Here is a 22,989-nt window from a genome sequence, read left to right on the forward strand (position 1 = left end):
TGCAGCCTAGGTGACAGAGCGAGACTCAGTATCAAAAAAGAATCATATGTATACCATGAGCCTATTTTTCTATCTATAAAAATATACTCTATAAAAAAGTCTGAAAAGTGCACACTAAAATTTTAGGAGTGCTTTGATCAGGATTGTTGTGTTTTTATCTTCTTTTTGGTTCTCTGTATTGACCAATGTTTCTGCCATGAATGAGTATTACTTGTATAATTTCTTAAGAGTGATGCTTATTATTTATTGGCCTATGATTTTACCTGACATAAAGGTGGTATCCCTGCCTTTTTGTGTCTTGAAGATGTCTGTCTTCAAAGTACAGGCCACAGAATTAGACCTTGAAAATAACTTTAAAGGGCAAGTAAACCATATTCCAATTCAGATCATGTTATCAAACTTCTAGACATTTGAATCAGTTTCTTCATGGAGACTCAGACAATACAATAATGTCAGGAGATTATCTGGAGAAGTCTTTTTTTCTTCTTGGAGTCTTTTCACCCTCTCATCTCATGTCTGTCATTGCTCATATTAAAACAATGATAATTTTCTTATGAAGTCCACAGCGGCATTAGCCAGTTTTATGAATAAGCAAGGATAAATTTGAATTACAGATTATTTGCATGAAGATCACACAATCTTATACACCGGAATAGTGAAACAGAATGAAAGATAAAGCTGGAAAAGGAGGTGAGAACTAGACCCTAGCAGTCTTTGAATACTATGTTAAGGGATACCGAATCACTTAAAATCTCCTCTGCTCAGATTCCCTCAATGGGTGCTGATGTTTTTCAAATAGAAAATGCTAAAATATATTCAACCTATTCTTCACCTTGAAGTCTCTTTTTGAACTTGGATCAGTAGTGTATGAGATTTTGAAATCAATATATAATTATGATTCATAAAACTTGGCTTAAGTCATTCGATTTATTTAATGCCACATAGAATGCTGTGAACTATTTCGGTGTTGGATTTCTAGAGTGTTTTTCTTCTAAAAATTCTCAGTTTGATTAAACCTAGTTTTTTCAAGCACCTGCTATGTGCAAGGTACATTGTTAGGCTTTGAGGAATACAGCAATCAAAGGTTTCTGCTCTCAAACAGTTTGCAGTTTAGTTAGGAGAGCCAAGACATTCACAAAACCCTGCAATACAGAGGATAATATGGGACATAACATGGGAACAAAGGAGCTCAGATGGGGAGATGATCTTTATACTAGGATGCAAGAGCAGACAGTTTGGTTTGGGAGGTTAGGGAGGCAGGGGGATGGGAAGAGTAAAAGAAGGTGGCCAATAGGGGGTGTGTTGTCAGGCCAGTTGCCACTGTGGCTGCCTGGAGCTTAATCCCCTGAGGAACCTGGGAAATAATATGGAGACAAACTTAGAGTTATTCTACCCAAGGAGCAAAGGGGCTGAGGTCTTTATTTACCAACTTCCATCAGGGGCTTTTCTGGAGGGAATTACTTGTCAGTGCTTTTGGTCTGTCAAGCGAGTGAGCAGAGGAGTCTCTCCCAGGTGTGGAGGAAGCCCTCAGCCAAAGACAAACTACTGAAGGTAAAGTTGGAGGCATAAGGGTGGGACTTACCAGCATATGCTACAGAAAGAGGTTGATTCTAAGGGCAGAGGGATGTGGAAGTCTTGATACTTCAGGGGGGATGTGGTACTTCAACTGAGCCTTAAAGAGATATGGCATCAACAGATTGGCAGGGAAAAGCCATTCCAAATACAGGGAGCAAAGACGCAGAGAAGCCAAGTTCAGAATACTGTCCATAACTGATATAGTTGGTATAGCGCTATCTTGTCTGTTTCTCCCACTTAATATTATTTAATTCCATTTTCATTGCTGCCTAGCATTTCATGGTGTTAATGACTCTTAGCCATTCCACTATATTTAAACATGCGGGTTGTTTTAAAATTCATTATTAAAAATGTTCATTTAATCAATAGATATGTATTCCACAAATATAAAGGTGAGCAAGATAAATACCTGCTCTTATGGAGTTGGCATTTTAGGTGGGAACACTATTGAAACCTATTCATGGCAGATCAGTCAGGCTGCAGTAGTTCACAGTGGTTCACCCTTGGGAGAGCAAGCAGGTGAATCAGGGAGCTGGCTGTGAGCTCCTCGGAGGCAGGGAACTGGCTTCTTTACGCTGAAAACCTCTTTAACTATCACATCACCTGGCATATAGTAGATTCTGGGTAAAATTTGCTAATTATGGAAGAAAAATCCCTAAGCAGGGTGTGAAAGGGTTAATAAGGAAAACTCGAGTTGAGAGTCTTGTAAGAGAATCATTGTGATTCACAGCACTTTTTTCCTCTATAATTTTCTGTGTGTCCTAAGACATAAAATTTATGTCTCAGACATTTTCTTTTGTGAAGTCTAGCTCAGGAGGAAATGTTTCCTGTGGCTAAGGACACATTTTCCTCCCTTGTTAACATCATAGTATGTAAAGAAAGCTCTTCTTTAAATTCTAGAAGCAAACTATACCACATGCACGTTTTTACCACCTGTGTCTTCAGAGAAACACCTGCCCAGGCTTCTGGCTCTCTCTTGAATTATGTATCAGTCAGCAGTCGCATATGTAATGTTTTATCTTGCTAAATTTGATCTCTTACTAAAACAGTTCATGAATCACTTCTTATGGTTTTTATATAGGCCACAGGATGACTGTATTCACATTTAGATCCAATTCTCTGACTAATCTAGGAGACTACCTTTAACATTTACCCCCAAACACCTATTTTCTTGCTAAGACTTACTTTTCGAGATCTCTCCCCCATCTCCTCCTCTTTTTTTGCTTCTTATTCTAGTGTATTTCCCTCTCCAGAACCAACAGCTAACATTTTTTTTCAGGTTCATTTTCAGGAATTAAATAAGTTTATATTACTATAAAAACTCCCTCATGATGAGCAGCAAACGAGGATGCCACGTTGGAGTGTGTGTTGTGGGCAGTGGGCGGGGCTCATTCTTCATCAGCGGAGTGACTCACTCCCCAGGTGTGCCCTGTTGCTCCCGCAGAATCACAAATTACTACAGCAATGGAGCAACTTCTCATAAATAGCCAACATGCAAAATAGTAAACTTACAAATGCTAAAGGTCTGCATTAGTCTTTCCCAAACTGGCTTCAGAGGAGCATTAGAGTTCCTCAAGTTGATAATACGTGTTTTGCAAAATAAAAGGTTCTGTTGTAAAATAAGTTCGAGAAACACTTCAAATTGTATCTTTCTCTTGGAAAGTTCATAAAACACACCAACATTACAGCTTCCGAATCCTACTGAACTATATAAATCTTTCGCAAAGCACCTAGTATTACCAACAACACATAGAGTACTAATGTTCTACAGAATATCATTTAGGAAAGAATTATTATTATTTTTTTTTTTTGAAACAGGGTCTTGCTTTGTCGCCCAGGCTGGAGTGCAGCTGCATGATTACAGCTCACTGCAGCCTCAACTTCCTGGGCTCAGGTGATTCTCCACCTCAGCCTCCTGAGTAGCTTGGTACCACAGGTGGTTAAATTTTGTAGCAACGGGGTTTCGCCATGTTGGCTAGGCTGGTCTCAAACTCCTGGGCTCGAGTGATCTTCCCGCCTTGGCCTCCCAAAGTGCTGGGATTACAGGCATGAGCCACTGCACCCAGCCATTTGGGAAAGATTGATCTACATGATTTCTACGGAGCTGATTTCCTGTATTAACCAGATAAGAGGATACGAACAGCTTTTTAGTTCTTGTTCTATGTGTCTGCCAATGGATTCAAACAACAATATGTAAGTACTTAAGACTGTGTTTCTATGACTAACAGGTTTTCTCTTGACTATGAATGTGGTTCACACTCTATGTTTGATTAATAGATGAACATCATATGAGATATTGTTAGCTGACTAGTTTAACATAGTGGTTCTGAAAGTGTGGTCCTGTACCAGAAGCTTCTGAATCACCTGAGAACTTGTTAGAAATTCAAGTTCTCAGCCTGGGCAACATAGTAAGACCCTGTCTATAGAAATAAAAAAAATCAGCCATACATGATGGCAAGTGGCTATAGTCCCAGCTACTCTGGAGGGTGAGGTGGGAAGATTGCTTGAGCTTCTGAGTTTGAGGCTGCAGTAAGCTCTGATTGTGCCACTACACTCAAGCCTGCATGACAAGAGACCAACACCATCTCAAAAAATTGCAAATTCAGGCCCCACACGCATTAATTAGAAACTCTAGGGAGTTACATTTTAACAAGCCTGCTGGTTGATTCTAATGCATGCTAAAGTTTGAGAACGCCAGTTTAACACAGCCTAAGACGTCTGCTTTCTGCTTAGAAGGGATAACAGGGACCAGATTTACCCTCCTACCTGAAATGACGGAAAAGCTAGACAAAATATACAAAATAGTGGTTCTCGGATATTGAACATGAGGCAGCACAGGACAGTCATCCCTGAGAAACAGTAAATAAGTGATTACTGCGAGTCGGCCAACTTACTACCTGGGGAGAGTTTCCAGGGTGGTGTCGGGGAGAGGAAAGCCAGGAAGATCCTGGCCATCTCTTTGAGTTAAGGAGATGGATTAGGAGTCCAGGGAGAACAAGGTGGATAGAATTTGCAGGGCAGAGTGCCAGACAAGAGAGAGCTACAGAGAAAGAAAAATCCAGAGAGCTGCAGAGGGTCCCCTCAAGTTTTTTATTGAGTACTAATCAGGGCATGACTTTTAGGAAACGAGCTGAGGCTGGAGAAAGCCCCACCCAAATGGATCAGAGGAAATAATCTCTACAGCCCACACGGGGCTGGGGATAGTTTTAGTTTCCACCAGCCAGAGAGGATGAACCTTCTAGTTCACAGAACAAAGGTAGAGAACTCATCAGGTAGAATACTCAGAGGGTATTATTGCCTCGGTAGAGGAGCACAGTTAAGGGCTTCCCCAATCCTGAATAATAAAGCTTAAAATTTTGAAAGACTGAAACTATCTTTAAATAACATAATTGCATCCCAGAACAAAGCTCAAGAATATTGATAGAAAAATTCATAATGACTGGCATCTAATAAAAATGTACCTGGCATACAAAGAAACAGGAAAATACAATCACAATGAGGGGCAAAATTGATAAATAGAAACATTCAGAAATGATAGTTAATAGAATAAGTAAACAAGGACATTAAAACAGTTATAGCTATAGTCCATAGAAGTTCATATGATAAAGTAGAGAAATCCTTGTGTATGTGAAGCAGATACATGGGATATATATTTTTAAAAGACCCAAATTGAACTTCTAGAGATAAAAATACAAGGTCTGAGATGAAAATGCAATCTATTAAGATATACAAAATAAAATAATAACTTAAAGACATAGCAACACAAACTATCTGAAATGAAACACAGGGGAAAAAACACAGAAAAAAGGCCGGGCATGGTGGCTCATGCTTGTAATCCCAGCACTTTGGGAGGCCGAGGCGGGTGGATCACGAGGTGAGGAGATCGAGACCACGGTGAAACCCCGTCTCTACTAAAAATACAAAAAAAAAATTAGCCGGGCGTGGTGGCGGGCGCCTGTAGTCCCAGCTACTCGGAGAGGCTGAGGCAGGAGAATGGCGTGAACCCGGGAGGCGGAGCTTGCAGTGAGCCGAGATTGCGCCACTGAACTCCAGCCTGGGCGACAGAGCGAGACTCTGTCTAAAAAAAAAAAACATGAAAAAAAATGAATAGAGAATTAGTGAGCTGTGGCATAATTTTTTTTTTTTTTTTTTTTTAAAGGAGTTTTGCTCTTGTCGCCCAGGCTGGAGTGCAATGGCATGATCTCGGCTTATTGCAACCTCTGCCTCCCAGGTTCAAGCCATTCTCCTGCCTCAGCCTCCTGAGTAGCTGGGACTACAGGCACGTGCCACCATACCCAGCTAATTTTTGTATTTTTAGTAGAGACGAGGTTTCACCATGTTGGCCAGGCTGGTCTCGAACTCCTGACCTCAGGTGATCTGTCCACCTTGGCCTTCCAAAGTGCTGGGATTACAGGCTTGAGCCATTACACCCAGCAGCTGTGGGATAATTTTAAGTGATTTACTACATACACTTAAAGTCCCTAAAAGCAGGGGGCAGAAACGATATTTGAAGAAATAATAACCAAAAAAAGTTCCAAATTGCATGAAAACTATAAATCTACAAATCCAAGAAATTCAACAGACTCCAAGAACAAGAAACATAAAAACTACACCAAGAAACAGCATAATCATACTGCTTAACCATTTTCCCATTTAGAAAAAGTGTAGCTCGCTGCCAGCGCTCATTTAGTTTTACATAAACACGCTCTTGAAGGCTGAAGAAAATCTCACTGATTTTCAATGTGAAAATAAAATATGAAAACTGTTCATGAAGCTATTTCTAAACAGAACTAATAGCAGAATCATCCAAATCATCAGAATTGTCTATTTCAGAAAAATCGGATTCATCAAATGAATCTTTGACCAATGACCGTTTAAGAACAACATTAACATCACACGCAGGAATGCTGTGTTTTCTAGGATTTGACATTTTCAGTGATTGAGAATTACCATATTTTGTAAATGGGAGTATCAGTACTAAAAACAATGCTGTAAATAGAATGATGTCTTTTGTTTCCAAAGTTGATATACTAGAGTGATGCAAAAATAATAATAAAAGTGAGATTTCCATGGCAAAACTATCTTGGGTAAATGCTGCAGCTGCAAGCGCTGCCAGTGAGTATTCTCAGCACAAACAGGAAAAGGTTAAAGCCAGTGATAATGAGAAAATCTTAAAAGCAGCCAGAGGGAAAATGCCACAGAGGAAAAATCCCAAAATGATAAGATTGACAGCAGAATTCTTGTGGGAAACAATGCAGGCCATCAGACAGTGGAGCAATGTCTTTAAAGTGCTGAAAGAAAAAAAATCTGTCAACTTAGAATTCAAGAACCAGGCTGGGCACGGTGGCTCATGTCTGTAATCCCAGCACTTTGGGAGGCCGAGGCAGGTGGATCATGAGGTTAGGAGCTCAAGACTAGGCTGGCCAAGATGGTGAAACCCCGTCTCTGCTAAAAATACAAAAATTAGCCGGGCATGATGGTATGTGCCTGTAGTCCCAGCTACTCGTGAGGCTGAGGCAGGAAAATCATTGGAACCCAGGAGGCAGAGGTTGCAGTGAGCCAAGATGGTGCCACTTCACTCCAGCCCTGGGCAAGAGACCGAGACTGCGTCTCAAAGAAAAAAAAAGAATTCAAAAACCAGTAAAAATATCTGTCAGTAATGAAGATAAAATAAAGTTTCTCTCAGACATATGAAAGCTGAAAAAAATCATCACAGCTGACTTGAACCAAAAGAAATGTTATAAAGAAATCCTTCAGGCAAAAGCAAAATGATACTAAAAAGGAAACTATCTGCAAAAGGAGCAAGGAGGAGGCAGAGCAAGATAGCTGAATAAGCTCGCCAGTGATCATCCCCCTGCAGGAACACCACTGTGAACAACCATCCACACAAGAAAACACCTTCATAGGACCCAAAACATTCAAGGCATGCTATCTAGTGCCTTGAGTGAGTGATCACACTTCTGGCTTGAACATAATATCAAAGAAAGAAGTATTGGCTGGGCGCAGTGGCTCACACCTGTAATCCCAGCACTTTAGGAGGCCGAGGTGGGTGGATCACCTGAGTTCAGGAGTTCAAGGCCAGCCTGGCCAACATGGTGGAACCCCATCTCTACTAAAAATACAAAAATTAGCTGGATGTGGCAGTGCATGCCTGTAATCCCAGCTACTTGGGAGGCTGAGGCAGGAGAATCGCTTGAACCCAGGAGACAGAGGCTGCAGTGAGCCAACTGCATTCCAGCGTGGTAACAGAGTGAGACTGTGTCTCAAAAAAAAAAAAAAAAGAGGCACTGAAGAGGGTGGGAAGGCCAGCCTTGCACTACCTGCGTCACTCGTCCCCCAACTCTAGGCAGTGCAGCATGGAGAGAGAATCTGTGTGCTTAGGGGAAGGAGAGCAAAGAGAGTGTGGAACTTGGCTTTGGAACTGAGTGCTGCCCTATCATAACAGAACATAGCACAGGGCAGAATCCTTTCAGTGCCCACAGAGGGAGCATTTAGACCAGCCCTGGGCCAGTGGAGAATTCCTTGTCCCAGTAGGAGGAACTCAAGTCTCAGCAACCTTTACCGCTGGCTAACAAAAGAGGCCTGGGACCCAGAGTACATGTGAGTGGCAGTCAGGCCACAAGGACTGCAGTCTTAGGGAAAGCCCTGGTACTGCACTGGTCTGGGAGGCAGGGGACTTGGGGTACAATCCTGTGCAACACTAGCTGTGGTGGCCAAGGGAGTGCCTGTGTCGCCCCTTCCCCAGTTCCAGGCAGTGCAGCTCCGGGAGAGACTCCTATCACTTGGGGGAAGGAGAGATGAGAGTACAGAGAAATGTGTCTTGCAACGTGGGTACCAACTCAGCCACAGTAAAATAAAGAATCAACCAGATTTCTAAAGCCCTGGATTCTGGGTCTTTGCTGCTGGCCAGTGTTTCTAGACCTACTCTGGGCCAGAAGGGAATCCACTGCCCTGATGGGATGGACCCAATTCTGGCAGAATTCACCACCTGCTGACTAAAGTGGTCCTGGGCATTGAGTAAACATCAGTGGCAGCCAGGCAGTAGTGGCTGCAGGCCTTGGGTGAGCCCCACTGCTGTGCTAGTCCCCAATGCTTCAAGTGTGACCCTGCACAGTGCCAGCTGTGGTGGCCATGGGAGTGTCCATGTCACTCCTCTCCCAACTCCAGGCAGCCCAGCATGGAGAGAGACTCCTTCTGACTGGGAAAAAGAGAGGGAGGAGAGCAAGAAACTGCCTGGTAACTTGGAGAATTTTCCTTTATCTCACCCAAATCCAACAAGGCAGTGTATCTAGGAGTCTGCAAGAGTCGCACACAGAATTCCTGGACTTAAGGTACTCCTAGTGTTGAAACGGCTGCAGCGACTGCAGGCTTAGGTCACAACACTCAATCCCCTTTGAATTTCTGGAAAGCTCTCTCAAGGAGAATGAGTACAAGGAAGCCCAGACTATGAAGTTTGGAATAAATACCTAACTCTTTAATGCTGAAACATCAACCAACGTCTACAAGCACCAATATCCATGAAAATAAGACCTCACCAAACACAGTAAACAAGGCACAAATGAGCAATACTGGAGTGAGGGAGATACGTGACCTTTCAGGCAGAGACTTCAAAATAGCTGTCACAGCTGGGCATGGTGGCTCACACCTGTAATTCCAGCACTTTGGGAGGCCAAGGTGGGCAGATCACTAAGGTCAGGAGTTGAAGACCAGCCTGGCCAACATGGCAAAACCCTTTCTCTACTAAAAATACAAAAATTAGCCAGGCGTGGTGGTGCATGCCTGTAATTCCAGTCACTTGGGAGGCTGAGGCAGGAGAATCACTTGAACTCGGGAAGTGGAGATTGCAGTGAGCTGAGATCATGTCACTGCACTCCAGGGTGGGTGATAGAGTGAATGAAACTCTGTCCAAAAAAAAAAAGCTGCCTTGTGCTAGCTCAGTGAACTTCAAGATAACACAGAGAAGGAATTCAGAATTCAATCAGAGAAATTTAACAGAGACTGAAATAACAAGGCAAAATCAAGCAGAAATTCTGAAGCTAAAAAATTCAATTGACAAACTGAAAATGTACCAGTCTCTCAATAGTAGAATTGATCAAGCAGAAGAAAGAATCAGTGAAATGAAAAACAGGCTATATGAAAATACATGAGGAGAAAACAGAATAAAGCACGCCTACAAATTCTAGAAAATAGCCTCAAAAGGGCAAATCTAAGGGCAAATCTAAAACCTCTCTACATCTAAAGTGGGTGTACAGCAGAAAGTTTATTCAAAAGCCATATGTTAATGAAAAGCCATAGACATGAAAAATGGATAAATGTAATTTTTAATTTAAAAAATCTGTTTAAAAGATAATCAACTTTTTAAATATTTTATTTTTTTAGATATAGGGTCTTGCTCTGTAACCCAGACTGGAGTACAGTGGCATGATCACAGCTCACTGCAGCCTCGAACTCCTGGGTTCAAGCAATCCTCTTATCTCAGCCTCCCAAGTGGCTACGACTACAGGCGTGCACCACCACGCCCAGCTAATTTTTGTACTTTTTGTAGAGACAGGGTCTCACTAACTAGCTCAGGCTGGACTCAAACTCCTGACCTCAAGCAATCTTCCTGCCCTGGCCTCCCAAAGTGTTGGGATTACAGGTATGGGCCACCACGCCAAGCATGATCGACTGTTTAACAACAACAAAAAAATTAATATATACAATGTATTGGAGAGTTTCTAATGTATATAAAAGTAAAATGCATGACAATAATAGTACAGAGGCCTGGAAGTGGGAACAGGGAGTATATTGTTGTAAGGTTTTTGTACTGTATGTGAAGTGGTATATTATTACTTGAAGATTAATTGTAGTAGGTTAAGGATGTATATAAACCCTAAAGCAGCCCCTAAAACAAAATAGTAATAGCTAACTATAAGCCATCAAAAGAAATAAAATTGAATCATAAAAATAATCCAAAAGAGGGCAGAAAATATGAAAAGGGAAACAAAGAACAGATGGGTCAAATAGAAAACAAACAGCAAGAAGGTAGATTTAAATGCAACCATATCAATAAACTCTTAGTCAACGCTCTCAGGCAAATAAACAAGTTAACTTTGATCTCCTATCTGCATTACATTTCTGTCAAAAAGTTGTACAGTGAAAGATTAGAAACTTGAACTAATCATGGTTATAACAGCAAAATGATCTTGGCAGGGATTCCTTTTCTGACTTAAGCAGATCACAGAATGATGTCTAGCAAGTTCAGCCAAGAGACACTGTGCTGAAGGCACTTTTCATTTCTTTCTTCGCAGAGCACTTACATAACTCAGCTTGCCATAGCGTAAAACCCAGGCACAGAGTGCTGGAAAGAGATTTCTGCAGTAACAATTCCCTTTCTCACCAGGCAGAGGCTTAGGAACAATATTAAAGAGACTTTCCTTTGTCCTCATGAGACTCAAAGAAAACCTGGAGATCTTTTGGGTCAAACTCTCTTGTTTCAGTCGTTGGTATCTGCTCCTTATAGTCCTGGTTGAGGATTACCTGGGCCCACTCGCTACCTCATCTCGTGTCATGCTACCTCACTCCCAACACACAGCTGCCTTCCTTCAGGATCAGGGTCCTGTCTGAAGATGCCTTCTTCCTGGAATAGTTTCTCACCTGCCAATCTTGTTCATTTAGTTAATTCCTTTTCATCTTTTAGATCTTAATTCAAAAGTCTAGGCCAGGCGTGGTGGCTCACGCCTATAATCTCAGCATTTTGGGAGGCCAAGGCAGGCAGATCACCTGAGGTTGGGAGTTCCAGACCAGCCAGGCCAACATGGTGAAACCCCGCCTCTACTAAAAATACAAAAAATTTAACCAGGCGTGGTGGCGGGCGCCTGTAATCCCAGCTACTTGGGAGGCTGAGACAGGAGAATCGCATGAACCTGGGAGGTGGAGGTTGCAGTGAGCCGAGATCGCGCCATTGCACTCCAGCCTGGGCAACAAGAATGAAACTCTGTCTCAGGAAAAAAAAAAAAAAATCTGTCCCTGCTCCTCCCAGCCCACTCCCACTCCAGATTCTTATCACATTTTGAAATTATAGACCATGGGATATAATTGCATGGCAGATGGAAGCAAAGACATTGTAAGTGTATTTATCACCTCCTCAGATTAAAATAGTCTAATTTATTTATTATTTACTTATTTATTTATTGCCATTGGGACCTCTTGCCCCCACATTTTAAGGGAATTTCTGAACTTATTATGCAGGTTGGGGAAACTAGTGGAGGAAAATCTTAAGAAACAGTTTAGCCTAAAGGATCCACATGGATCCAGAAAGTACTAGGGATGAGGAAAAGCTGACTCAGACAAAAGTCGTTGAGGCACAATAAATGAAAATGGCAGGGATGTGAGCTAAGGTTGGCATTTTGGTAAAGGATGAGTAATAAAGTATGCAGAGAGGCACTGGGACAATTAAGGGATGACAAAGACATTAAGACTGAGTGAAGAGGGACAAAGGAATATCCAGATGTGTGTCTGTAGGTCACAAATCGAATCCCCTTTGGCAGTCTTTTGAGAGGCACAATTAAAGTTAGAAACTGCTCTAGTGGATACAAAGTTTTAGTGGCTTTAAACAAAAAAAAAATTATTCCTCATTTATACAAAATGATTAATGAGATTGCGTTTCTCACCTAGGGTCCTTGAGTTTACTGTCTAGAACATTGCTGATTATGGTAGAAAAAAGCAAGAACCTGTTTGACCTTGTCCTGTGTTACTTTAACCCATAACCATAGATACATTGGTTGCTATATTTGTCTCCAGGAATAGGAAGGCACAAAGAAATTGGACCGCAGAGGCATTGTGGGGGATAGTGGCTAGCTGCTTTGACTGCCAATGTCCATTTCCCTTCCTTTTGTAAGGCATCCCAATTTCTTCTGGAGACTGAACCTCTGGCCCTCCCAATTCACAAACTTCTCCTGGAATTTGCTCCCCTCCAGCTCTAAGGAAGAGCATGTGACTTAGGCCTGGCCTATCAGAGCACCACATTCCCCCGGCCAGGATTAGTTTAGGAACATGCATGTGATCTACTTCAGACTAACGAGAGTCACACTAAGAATATTTGTTGGAAGGAGTGAAACACTGTTCTTTTATCGCTGGATTTGAATATGAAGATGAAACCAAAATGCAGATGAGTAGGGCTGAAAGGAGATGCACCAGGTCCTGGTGACACTGTTGGAATCCCTACAACAACAGGTGCTGCAAGCAGCCCTTGAGCCAATGAATACTCACCACCCCCCTTCTTTTTTGGCTTATGTGAATGTGAGTTGGGGTTTTAGCTGCTTAGAATGGAAAGAGTTCTAAACTCTATAGCATTCAACTTATATCTGTGTTACATATGATTAAGACCTAGCTCCATGATTTGCCTTCATGAGGACAGGGATTATGCTTTTTGTTGTTGTTGTTGTTGTTGCTGTTGTTGTTGTTGTTGTTCTCTAGTGTATCCCTGGATAAACACATTGTCTTGTGACGTTACTGTCTGTTTCCTTGTTGAACTCTATACTCTCTGTAGGCCAGAAATTTTTGTCTTACTAATCTTGAATTCTCAGACTAATGCACAAGACTTAAAATAAGAATGAAAAAATACAGGAAAAAAAAAAAAACCAGAGCAAGGAATTACAATGCCCATTATGAAAAGGCCAATTAACTTGGTTATTATAAATTGACTTCCCAGATGCATATATTTAATGCCAATAAAGTAAAACCTTGTTTCTTATGATAGATTTAGAAAACTGGAAATGAATCAGACATTTATAACTACCATTATTTTCTTCTTCATAATTTTATATTATCAAAAGATAACTTTTTACAAGTAGACTTTTGCACTCCTTTGATCTAAGAAGGCCTAAGGATATGTGTGTAAGACTTAGAGTAATGGTTAACATATCATTATACAGTTTATACATTTGCAGTATCTGAAGAAAAACAATTGAAACATTATGGTATTTACAATGTCAGAAGTTAAGATAGAAATTCAAGCTACATGTTATGTTTCTAAGTTATTTAAAATTCTAACTTATTAAAGACATAAAAGTAAATATCCAGTAAAAGCCCTAAAAAGCCCACAGATAATTCTAATCCCCACTTATGTATCTGTGCAAGCAATGAGTTTATTCTGAGACCAGGAAAAAAGCTTTTTCATCATTTTCTTTTCCTGTTCAGGAAAAAAAAAAATCATTGTACATAATTTAACAAAGAAAGTAGAATTTTCTACTTTCTACTTTGGTGAATTCCCTCAACCATCTTTAGTAGTGGGGAGAGAAAGCTGTGATTTCGGGAAAATGTGGTTTGCCAGGCTACCTTTTTTCTGTCACAGCAGTGATGGTGAGCTAATTATAATATATTGGCATGTTAGATGGCACTCCCATCAGTGCTATAACAGTTTACAAATGCCATGACAATTTCCAGAAGTTACCCTATATAGTCTAAAAAGGTGAGGAACCCTCAGTTCTGGGAAACTCATGAATAATCCCTCAGCTCCACTAAACTCATGAATTGTTTAACATATGATCAATAAGTAACCATAAAAATAGCCAACCGGCAGTCCTCAGTGTTGCTTTGCCTATGGAGTAGTCATTCTTTTGTTTCTTTACTTTCTTAACGAATTTATTTGCACCTTACTCTGTGGACTCGCTCCAAATTCTTTCTTGCATGAGATCCACGAACCCTCTCTTGGGGTCTGGATCAAGACCTCTTTCTGGTAACAAGATCAATAGCACACTGAAGTTGTGGATATTCTGCTATGATATTAAATATATTATATAAAATCCTTCTTCATAATGGTATTTACTATAATGTTTTATTTGTAATATTAAAAATGCTACAGGATCAATCATTTTTACATTACTTTATATGTATCTTACATAGCTAGTGATATGGTTTGGCTATGTCCTCACCCAAATCTCATCTTGAATTCCCACGTGTTGTGGGAGGGACCCAGTGGGAGGTAATTGAATCATGGGGGCAGGTCTTTCCCGTGCTGTTCCTGTGATAGTGAATAAATCTCATGAGCTCTGATGGTTTTATAAAGGGGAGTTTCCTTGCACAAGCTCTCTTTACTTGTCGGCCACCATGCGTGGCGTGACTTTTGCCTTCTGCCATGATTGTGAGGCCTCCCCAGCCACGTGGAACTGTGAACCCATTAAACCTCTTCCTTTTGTGAATTGCCTAGTCTCAGGTTTGTCTTTATCAGCAGTGTGAAAACAGACTAATACAGCTAGTATACTGTGGGTACTTGGTATTTGTTTGTACCAGATGTATCATAGGTGTTCATTAACTGTTGAATAAAAGAAGATTGATTTGTTTTAGCAAGCCTGTATTAAATAGTTCCTCTAAATTCTTATGTGTTTGTTTTTTTTGGTAAGAGTTAAATGATAATTTAATGTGTTTATCTCTTCCCAACAATGTAACTAGAGATCCCACAGATGTCTAGAACCCATTTGGCAGCTTTCTTAATATTACATTTAAGCACTATTAAGATTAATTCACCTTTTTTTTTTTTTTTTTGAGACGGAGTCTCGCTCTGTCTCCCAGGCTGGAGTGCAGTGGTGCGATCTTGGCTCACTGCAAGCTCTGCCTTCTGCGTTCATGCCATTCTCTTGCCTCAGCCTCCCGAGTAGCTGGGACTACAGGCGTCTGCCACCGTGCCTGGCTAATTTTTGTACTCTTAGTAGAGACGGGGTTTCACTGCATTAGCCAGAATGGTCTTGATCTCCTGACCTCATGATCCACCCGCCTCGCCCTCCCAAAGTGCTGGGATTACAGGCATGAGCCACTGCGCCTGGCACCTTATAATCTTAGAAGTCTTGGATGCCAAAATTAGTTAATAGTGCTTCCCATGCTTCATATATAGGAAAGATTGATTCTCTATATGTCACTTTCCCAGGGTGAGTTTTCCAAATTAAAGAGAAAAAAAGCCTGATTAAGCTTTTATCGTCAACTGATAATTCTCCACATTAATCCGTGGGATAAATATTAGAATTAGAATACCTGACTATTCAATTGTCAGTTCTTTTTTACTAAACAGAAACTTTGAGATGTGTTATTTTAGAGAGGCTTGATAGTGACAGAACTTTTCTCTTAAACTTACAGTGGCCCTGAAATTTGCTACCTCTGACTTTAACCATACATATTAAAGGTGTAAGGAGACTGAGATATGTGACAGATTCCATTTCCCAAGGATGGTCACACACTATATCCCACCCCATATGCTCTTACAGGGTGATGTTGATACTCCTCCTATCAAGGGGATAGGATTTATATTTCTTTCCTTGATCTAAGAGGCTTGTGACCATGGTAGAAGTGTCCCTACATGACTTCTGGGGTTAAGTCAGAAAAGGTGATATAGCTCTGTCTAGGGCTTTTGGATGCTTGATCTCAAAACCCAACCACCATGTTGTGAGGAAGCTCAGCCACATAGCTGGATGTGGGTGTTCCAGACTGCCACTTTGAGATCCTAGATGATAGCCAGAATCAGCAGGACCTATGGGTGAAGAAGCCTTCAAGATGACTCTAGCACCAGAAATTGTCAAACTGCATGGGAAAAAAAATCCAAGAGTGAATTATCCTGCTGAACCGAGTAAACCTCCAGAATTGTGAATTAGTAATAAAAATGATTGTTGTTGTAAGCCCCTAAGGTTTAGGGGGATGCTTTATGCAGCAATAAATAACCGGTGTTAAAGCAAACTAAATATGGCTGGAAAAGGACCCCATATTTCTTTTTTTTTTTCTTTTTTTTTTTTTTTTGAGACTGATTTTTGCTCTTGTTGCCCAGGCTGGAGTACAGTGGTGTGATCTCAGCTGACTACAACTTCCGCCTCCCAGGTTCAAGCGATACTCCTGCCTCAGCCTCCCGAATAGCTGGGATTACAAGTGCCCACCACCACACCCAGCTAATTTTTGTATTTTTAGCGTAGATGGGGTTTCACCATGTTGGTCAGGCTGGTCTCGAACTCCTGACCTCAGGTGATCCACCCACCTTGGCCTCCCAAAGTGCTAGGATTATAGGCGTGAGCCACTGTGCCCGGCCAGGACTCCATACTTCTATATTTGAGTCCTTGTGGACGAACGGCAACCTAACAAGACTGAAAACTTAGCTTAGGAGTATGCGTCTGTAACAATAGCTGACTCCTGGCCAATTCTAGGAGTGCACTTCAAACACTCATATGCTGCCGAGTGTCCAAACTGTGTTCAAATAGGGCAAATGCCAACCTGTAGCCAATCCAGCTGTTTCTGTACTTCACTTTTGATTTCTATACATTACTTTTTTGTCTGTAAATTTGTTCTGACCACGAGGCACCCCTGGAGTCTCTGTAAATCTGCTGTGATTCTGGGGGCTGCCTGATTCGCGAGTCGTTCATTACTCAAACTCCTTTAAATTTAATTCAGCTAAAGTTTTTCTTTTAACACTGGGATAAGATAAAATGAAGTTCTATTTAATTCCCTGAGTAGGCTTTGTGGTCTAAAGAAATTCAGAGACAGTACTCTCAATTTTTTTGAGAGAAGATTTTCTTCTGATCACATAGCAACAAACTATGGAAAGAGAAGTCAGGCTGGACTGTTAATTATGTAGCAGTCAGAACTCATCTCTCAGTTCAGTCGAGATTACTGGGAAAACCACAACAGCCTGACAAAATTAGGGGGATACTTCCAAAACCTAGGACATAGAAAAAGCTAATTACAAACTACAGATATGCAAAATATGGTATAATTTTTGGTTTTTAAAATGTTCTTTTTTGCACATAATTGAGCTCATCGAGGGCATAGATTTTTTTTTGTTGTTCTGTTTTATTCATGTTGTACTCTCAAGGCCTGGGATAGTGCCTGGCACAGGGCTCAATATATATGTCTAATGAATAAATAAATGTAAACACATTTGTCAGAATAAGCACCAAAATTTATTTCTGGCAGATAGGATTATGTGTGAGTTTTTTTTTCTATCTTCTTCATTTTTTCTAATTTCTCTACCATGATCATAGATTACTTATATAAAATACTTGTAAAAGGCCATAGAGTTTTGTTTTAGAGTAGCAAAAGCTTTAAAATACCTACACATACACATCTATCCAAATCTATTTCTGAACAAAATATCCTTTTAGGAAGAATAAAGGTACATAATAACAGATCTCAAGAGAAGGCTTTGTGTTGTGTGGGCAGGGCTAGAAATACATGAAGATTTTTTTGGGCCACCAAATGACTTCTCTACAGGTGATCATTGAAACACAGATTTCTGTCAATGGTTGAAGTATTTCACTTATTTTATTTTCTTATTATAATCTCTGTATTTAGCTCAGCTGGGATTCCGTTGGTCTGCCAGTTTAAAAAAATCACATCATCACTTTATTCCAAAAAATGCCCCTGAGAGAAAATCTCTTGCCCCCACAATTGTTCAAATTTAGGATGGAAAATAGATTTTAGTTTGCATGCCAATTTGATTAATTGTACTCACTGGTGATTCTTAGCATACTCTGTGTAGGATTCTGAGGTTATAGTTATACCTGGTGGATTTGCAATGTCTACCATGAATTAAGTAGAGAGGAGAAGAGGCATGGTTGCCTTGTGAGTGCATGATTCAATGAGTTACTGTTATCTTAATTTGTTGTGTATTAGATGTCACTTCTTTATAAACTATTGATCCTATTTAGCTTCTCAGGGGCCCCCAAAGATGTCCACATCCTAATCCTTGGAATTGGGATAACAGTGAGTCTTCACTGACCTGAGAGATTAGGTGATCACTGATATGTAACTGGCAGTCAAGTTTGACTTCTCTTTCCATTGTTGTTATTATGTAAATATGTCACATGGCAAAGGAGAATTAAGATGGAATAAGTTTGCCAACCAGCTAAGGTAGGGAGAGAAGCCTGGATTACCTACGTGTTACCAGAAAAGGGATCTCATCCCAGATCACAAGAGTGAGTTCTTGGATCTCACATAGGAAAGAATTCAGAGTGAGTCTCAGAATATAGTAAAGTTAAAATAGTTTCTTAGAAACTACTCTATTACAGAGTAGGGCTTGCTGAGAAAGCAAGAGGAGGAATGTCCCTACCTCAGACATAAGGCTTACTTACATGGGATATTAAGGCTAAGAATAGTGTACTTTATTACAAACGGTTGTGTTGAGCTTATGATAGACTTAGTATTACTATTCTCTTGTGTAATTATTACTTTTAGCAAGAACTTATGAGGATGCAATTACCTTTAGAGGGAAACCTATTTTTAAACTAAGAATGCCTTTTCCCATTAACTCGTTTCCTCAACCATAAACATCTTGTGATCAATAGCGCCTAACTTCTGGAAATGTAACCCAGCAGGTCTTGCTTTATCTGGCTTTCATTCAAGATGGAATCACTCTGGTTAGGATGTCTCTGACATAGGTGGGCACATTGTAATCACAGGGTCCTTAGAAGTGGAAGAGGAGCCAGGTGCAGTGGCTCATCCCTGTAATCCCAGTGCTCTGGGAGGCTGAAGCTGGGGGGATCGCTTGAGACCAGGAGTTCAAGACCAGCCTGAGCAACATAAAGAGCTCTCCTCCCATCTCCCGCCTCTTGTTCCTCCCACCTCACCATCCCCCTCCCCCAGGCTCTACAAACGTTAAAAAAAAAAAATTAGCCAGGCATGGTGGGGCACCTGTGGTCCTAGCTACTTGAGAGGCTGAGGTGGGAGGATTCCTTGAGCCCAGGAGGACAAGGCTGCAGTGAGCTATAACCACACTACTGCACTCAGCCTGGGTGACAGAGCAAGACTCTGTCTCAAAAATATAAATAAATCACAATGAAAGTGGAAGAGGGGACACAAAAGAAGTCAGAGGGACTCCTTTTGTGACAACAGGAAAGAGACCCAGAGAGTTGGTAGCATGAGGACGCTGCTTGACATTGCTAGCTCTGAAGACTCATAGAGGGAGCCAAGAGTTAAGGGAAGGAACGCTAGAAGCTGGAAAAGGCAAAGAAACAGATTCTCCTCTTGAGTCCTCAGAAAGGGATGCACCCTGTTGGCACCTTGATCTCAGCCCAGTGGGATCCATGGCAGACTTCTAATGCACAGAAGATAATAAACTGGTATGTTTAAGCCACCAAGTTTCTGGTAATTTGTTAACAGCTGCAAGACAAAACTAGTTCACAAAATATAGCTTATTCTACCTTTAAAAGGAAAATGTGACTCCACAGTCCTCTCCCAACTGCAGATCCATTGGCTTTTCTGGATGCTACTTTCAAATTCATTGCTGGTTTCTTCTCATAATTGTAGGATCAAGTCTCTCAACCTAAATATTACTTTTAGTGGCAAAAACCACAATTACTTTTGCACCGACCTAATATGTTGTAGTAAATTGTATGAGAAGCAAGCAGCTTTTTTCATTGCTGATAAATGGACTTTTAATCTCCCTTCTTTCCAAATAATTCTTGTCTATCTAGTCAGACCACAGGTCATTAAGCAATTAAAAGACAATATAAAATAAAGCATTTGAAATCCAAGCACTGTAGGCCAGGCATGGTGGCTCATGCCTGTAATCCGAGCACTTTGGGATTACTGAGCACTGATTGCTTGAGCCCAGGGGGTGGAGGTTGCAGTGGGCTGAGACTGGGGCACTGCACTTCCAGCCTGGGTGACAGAGCAAGACTCTGTCTCAAAAAAAAAAAACAAAAAAAGAAAAAACAAAAGAAATTGGAGCACTGTAATGTAAAAAAGGAGAAAGGTTAATATTAGCTAGAATTACTAGCTATGGCTTTAAGGAAAAACTATAATCACTGACTATCAGATTATGAAAAAATAGTTATTAAAAGAACCAACTATCACTTCATAAGCATTATCTTATTTAATTGATAGAACAACCTTATAAAGTAGGAATTATTGTCTCTATTTTACACATGAGGATATCAAGGTCTACTCTAGGAATTAACTTGTTCAAGTAGGATTGTAGAAGTTCTTTGGATAGAGTTAGATAATATTTTCCTTTGGGGTAAAAAGATTTGCTTTCTGACCTCCTGTTCTCTCAAATCTGTAGTTTAATGACATGATACACTTTTTGGAACTTTGGGAATATGTAGATGGTTGCTTTAATCTCAGGAACTATGATTGCTTTTTAAGAGGCAATAGCCCTAATATTTAGTGATAACCAAAGCAATGTCTATAGCCATGCTTCTCAAATTATGTGGCATTTTAGGAGCACCTGAAGAACTTTAAAGAGTCCCAATGTCCAGGCTACACTCCACACCAGTTAAATGCAAATGTTTGAAGTGGATTTAAACCTCAGTGTTTTTTTTTTTAAAGCATCCAAGGAAATTCCAAGTTTGGGAACTCTTGATCTATAACCAGGGACTGCATTTTTGGTAGTTTTCTCCCCAGCATTTAACTGGTTTATAGCATGTAATATTCAGTTACATGAGATTACGTTTTTTTTTAGCCACCTTATTTTGAGGAGTCACCAGAAAGGTGTTTCTCGAGATTAGAAGCTTAATGAAATGGCAGGGCGTGGTGGCTCACCCCTGTAATCCCAGCACTTTGGGAGGCAGAGGTGGGCAGATCACGAGGTCAGGAGATCGAGACCATCCTGGCTAACACGGTGAAACCCTGTCTCTACTAAAAATACAAAAAATTAGCTGGGTGTGGTGGCGGGCACCTGTGGTCCCAGCTACTCGGGAGGCTGAGGCAGGAGAATGGCATGAACCCGGGGGGCGGAGCTTGCAGTGAGCTGAGACCGCACCACCGCACTCCAGCACTCCAGACAGAGCGAGACTCCATCTTAAAAAAAAAAAAAAAAAAAGCAAACTGAATGAAATTCAGGTTTGGTTCAACTATAGATTCATTTTTAATGGGTTTTGGATTTCTGAGCCTGCTGGTGATATTTCCTAACTTTTTTTCTTAATTTATGTGATATATATATATATATATATATTTTTTTTTTTTTTTTCCATTTGCAACTCTTCCAATGCCTTCACTCTCTGTACTTTCTCTATTTTTTTCCCTTGTGGATTTCATCTGACTGGAAGTACTTTTTCTATTTATATCACTAGTACGTGTTTAAAGAATGTCTGTCATTCTACTCTGTTACTATTAAGTTGGTCATATTATATTGACATTAAGACAAAAACTCAGAAGCAGGAAAACCTTTTAAACTGTACTGTAAATAAAGGAAATCCAAACAAAGACACTACCAGTCTTGTGATCTAAGTTCCTACAGAAGGGGTAGAAAACTCATATCCCAATGGGACCAGTCAGGAAGTCTAAATAAATGAAATGGATCAGTGTTTGAGGAAAGAATGAGAGGGAAAAAGATAGAGAAGGAAGCTAGAGAAAGAGGGAAGATAGAATAAACAATGTCCATTGTTGCCAGATTTTCCAATTTTTAATGAAAGGCCAGTTAAGTGTCTATATATATTTTTAATGTCTGCTCAACAAGTCTTAAACCACTGTGTTATTCAAACAAAATATGTCTGTACTTGGAAGTCAATCGACTGGCCTCCCATACGCAACATTTTAAGCACAGACAGTAGTGTATCTAAAGGAGTGAGCAGCCTCACGTGGGTCTCCTTGGAATCTAGCCTTAATTAGAATGATAGCAGATGATGCAATCCTAATTTTCTTTTTTTGAGATGGGGGTCTCACTATGTCACCCAGGCTGGACTAGAACTCTTGGGCTTAAGGGATTCTCTTGTCTCAGCTTTCCAAGAAGTTGGGACTACAGAAACACGCCACTGGACCTGGCTCTCTGATTTTCTTTTTAATTTGAAAGAAAAGATCATTGGCTCTGTGACATCAGCAATGAATTAAGATTATTTAATGTGACTATTTATCATGCTTTGTTTATATTACAGCATGATAAAATATATATATATATTTTCTGACGCATAATCGTTTAATCTTATGACTAGGGATACTATCATAATACAACAATTCTGCATTAATTAGTATAATTGCCTGGAGTACTATTTTGTTTGTTCTGTGTAGCTAACATTAATTCTCTGTTAACAGTATCGATCAGTAAAGAATTAGGGAACGAAGACTAATCCATGGCTATAAAAGCTGTCATGGAATTATGATGACAGTGGCTTTTGAGATAGAACAGTTGTTGAGGGACAGGATTTAAGAGTGAGCAGAAGGATGAGAGTGCAGGAAAACTGAGTTCATACCTGTTGGTGGGAAACTGGTGGAGTTATTTACGTAAAAGAGGCTTTAATATGAATGGGGGAATTCAAGATTCAATTTTTATGAATATTTTTATCTCTTGCTTTAGTCATTATCTATTAAACTTAAAGAAGACATTCCTTTTTTCTTCATTGTCTTATTATTGGCAAAACGTGTAGAACAAATTCACTGTTTCTCTGACATTCTTCCCCTACTGCCCTTCAGCTTTTGTTTCCTTTGTGCTAGATTACTAGAATTCTAGTAATAGTAGACATTGGC

This window comes from Symphalangus syndactylus, chromosome 13 (genome assembly GCF_028878055.3).
Source record: "Symphalangus syndactylus isolate Jambi chromosome 13, NHGRI_mSymSyn1-v2.1_pri, whole genome shotgun sequence".
NCBI classification, from domain to species: Eukaryota; Metazoa; Chordata; class Mammalia; order Primates; family Hylobatidae; genus Symphalangus; species Symphalangus syndactylus.